This window comes from Cucurbita pepo, chromosome 10, assembly GCF_057944985.1.
Source record: "Cucurbita pepo subsp. pepo isolate OVF chromosome 10, ASM5794498v1, whole genome shotgun sequence".
Classification (NCBI taxonomy): Eukaryota; Viridiplantae; Streptophyta; class Magnoliopsida; order Cucurbitales; family Cucurbitaceae; genus Cucurbita; species Cucurbita pepo.
In genome coordinates this window covers 17,921,398-17,924,879 of record NC_141807.1, presented here as the reverse complement: position 1 = coordinate 17,924,879, position 3,482 = coordinate 17,921,398, and the positions used below count along the sequence as shown (strand labels likewise).

Sequence of the window (3,482 nt, the reverse complement as noted above, 5' to 3'; positions counted from 1 at the left end):
GTTAGTTATACCTTTTGGATTAACTAATGCACCTAGTACATTCATGAGATTAATCAACCATGTCTTACGAGAGTACTTAGATAAGTTTGTGGTTTTTATTTTGATGACATGCTTGTTTACTCTGAATTGTTAGATGATCATGTTACGCATGTACGTAATGTTTTAACTACTTTGAGAAACGAATGTTTATATGTAAATTTAAAGAAATGTAGTTTTTGCATGGAAAATTTAACTTTCTTGGGTTTGTTGTTTCATCTAATGGTGTCGAGATTGATGAGGAGAACGTGAAGGCTATAAAATATTGGCCTACACCTAAAAGTATAAGTGAGGTAAGAAGTTTTCATGGTCGTGCAAGTTTCTACCATGGGTTCACTAAGGATTTTAGTACAATTGTTTCGCCCTTGAATGAACTTGTTAAGAAAAATGTATCTTTTGTATGGGAAAAAGATCAAGAACTTGCTTTTAACGCTTTGAAAGAAAAATTAAGTTCTGCTCCCTAGCTTGCATTACATAATTTTGAGCTAACTTTTGAAATTGAATGTGATGCTAGTGGAGTAGGGATAGGTGTCGTATAATACAAAATCAAAGACCTTTAATGTTCCTTAGTGAGAAGTTGGTTGGTGCATCTTTGAGGTATCCAACTTATGACAAAGAGTTTTATGTTGGTTCGTTCATTACAAACCTAGCAACATTATCTTTGGCCTCAGGAGTTTGTTTTCATACGGACCATAAAAGTTTAAAGTATTTGAGAGGACAAAATAAACTCAATAGACGATATGTCAAGTGGTTGGAATTTATTGAAATATTCTTTACATCATAAAATATAAACAAGGTAAGGAAAACATTGTTGCAAATGCTTTATCACGAAGTTCTGTCCTCCTCAATACTTTGAATGCTAAGTTGTTGGGTTTTGAACACAAATGATTTGTTTTATCAAGACGTGTTCTATGCTCGTTCCTAGGCTTCAACCACATGGTTTATATTCTCTACTACTTGTTCCTAATGATCATTGGATTGATATATCAATGGATTTTGTTTCAGTTTTACATAGGACTAGGAAAGATTATGATAACATTATTGTTGTGGTTGATCGATTTAGTAAAATGGTTCATTTATTCTTTGTCACAAAACTCATAGTGCAAAACATATTTCTCACTTATTCTTCAAGGAAGTTGTAGATTGCATGGGATTCCAAAAAGCATAGTTAGTGATCATGATGTTAAATTTTTAAGTCACTTCTAGCTTGTTTTGTGGGGTAATTTGGGAACTAAGCTAGGACATTAAACTACTTGTCATCTTCAAGCGGATGGACAAACCGAATTTGTTAACAGAACCATGACTATTATGCTGAGAGCTATTATTATAAGAATCTTAAGACGAATTTGCATATAATAGGGTACTAAATGCACATATGTTGAAATCGTTTATGGCTTTAATCCATTAGTTCTCATTGATTTGTTATGTATGTCTCGAAAAAAAATTGTGAATTTTGATGCAAGTTCCAAAGTCGAATTTGTTAATAAAAAACACAACCAAGTAAAGGAATAAATTGAGAAGCAAAATTCTAAAGTTGCTTCTTGAATTAATAAGGGACGTAAGATTATCATGTTCAAGCCAATCGATTGGGTTTGGGTGCATTTTCGAAAAGAAAAACATTCTACTCAAAGAAAATCTAAGCTTTTACCACAAAGAGATGGACCTTTCCAAGTTTTTTGAGTGTATTGATGACAATGTTTCTAAAATTGATTTACCAGGTGAGTATGGTGATAGGTTGGGATTCGAGGTCGAACCCTTTTCAAGAGGGAGAGAATGATATGAATCAAGATCAAGGAATTTTCATACTTCAAGGTCCAACTACAAGGACGAGATCCAAGAAGTTACAGCGAGCTTTAATCCATCATATTTAAGTTATGGTAAGCTTGTTAAAGGAAATTCTAGAAGATGTTGTAGTCATTCCCTACCTATTGTGCAAAATTGAGCTTCAAGACGTAGATGCATTAAAGGCATCATAAATCACTTAGAATAAAAATTTTACTATAATTTAAAAAAAAAAATCGGTAGAACATAAATAAATATTTTAATAAAAAAAATAAAGAACCTTAAAATGGATTCCATTGCTGGATTGAATTGATAGAGCTTTAAAACTTAAAGAAATCATTTCAACAATGAACTCGAGTGGCCTCTAAAGGGTTTTATAACTTCATTGCTCTTTCCACGTGGGGTTGGGGGTATATTTATTATAGTATTCTATCTCCATGTGAGGCTTTAAACAAGAATCCCACATTGCCGAGGAGAACAATTCACACATCCTATATAAAGAACTTTGTAGAAGCATAAGTTTGTCCCTTCGGGGACATCCGATAAAATTAGAACGATACAGAGAAAATTAGCATGACCCCTGCACAAGAATGACACGCATAAATCGAGAAATGGTCCAATTTTTTTTTTATTCTCCAAAACAAGGTGTGGACCCATTGTAGAGGTGACCAGGATCTCATGTGTGGAAGCGGTTAGAACAAATTCAAAATCAATATAGAGGTGGGCTTGATGTGGGGTGTGTTGTCCCTTTTGGTCTAGACCCTTCCCTATAATGCTCCACCCTCTTGGTTTAAGCAATCTCTTGCTACCCATATGTGAAACTCACCGATCTTCGTTGTAATCAAACTTCATATCTTGAACTTCTAAGGTTAGGTTACATACCGGAGTGCTATGGATAGGGGAGATTGATGAAATAACATGGTTAGGATATGGGTAGAAAGGGATAGGTTTGTGATAGATTGATAGAACGATAGCGTTAGGATACATTCCTGTGATTGTATGACTAAGGTACGTTCACGTAACGATATGACTGTGATAGGTATAAAAACGTTAAGACTATGATAAGTTAGGGAACGATATGACCACGAAGTGTTTATGATATGACATATTTATGATATGATATATTATGATGTGATATGTTATTTTTAGATTGTTTTGTGTGATGATTGAGTTAATTGTTGTATGAATTACAGTTGTGAAACGACATGTTAAAAGCATGGAGCATTATGTTATGTTTTCTAAATTGATACCTTGTCTAAAAAATATTTCTAAAATTTTTAAAATTTTCAATAATATCATTAAATTTTTAAACAAGTTTAACAAGTACTCTTGTCCCTAATTTTGGATGGAAACTAATAATACTTTGTTTAAAAAATATCATCCATTTAAACCGGGAGGGAGTGAGTGATATATATATATACATTTTTGTCTCTATTAACCAAATAAATTAATTAATCTAAACGAGTTAGTTTTGAGCAGAGACTGTGACACGTGCATAGGGTAGACTCATATTTAAATTCCTAGTCTTAGGTTAGAATAGGTTGTTTTGCATTTCGTCGTTTTAAATTATTTTGTATTTGTTTTTATTTTCCCTAACTATAAGTATTTCGTATTTAAACACGTAAGACGATGGCTGTATTTTCCACAGAAGAATTTGTTTTAAA

General features: G+C 32.8%; 1 non-coding gene across 1 annotated transcript; it reads left to right on the top strand.

The window, feature by feature from the left end:
* Positions 1-2,341: 2,341 nt before the first annotated feature.
* On the top strand, positions 2,342-2,444 carry LOC111784155 (U6 spliceosomal RNA). Its single transcript, XR_002813492.1, has one exon. It is a non-coding gene; the product is annotated as a U6 spliceosomal RNA (small nuclear RNA).
* Positions 2,445-3,482: the final 1,038 nt, after the last annotated feature.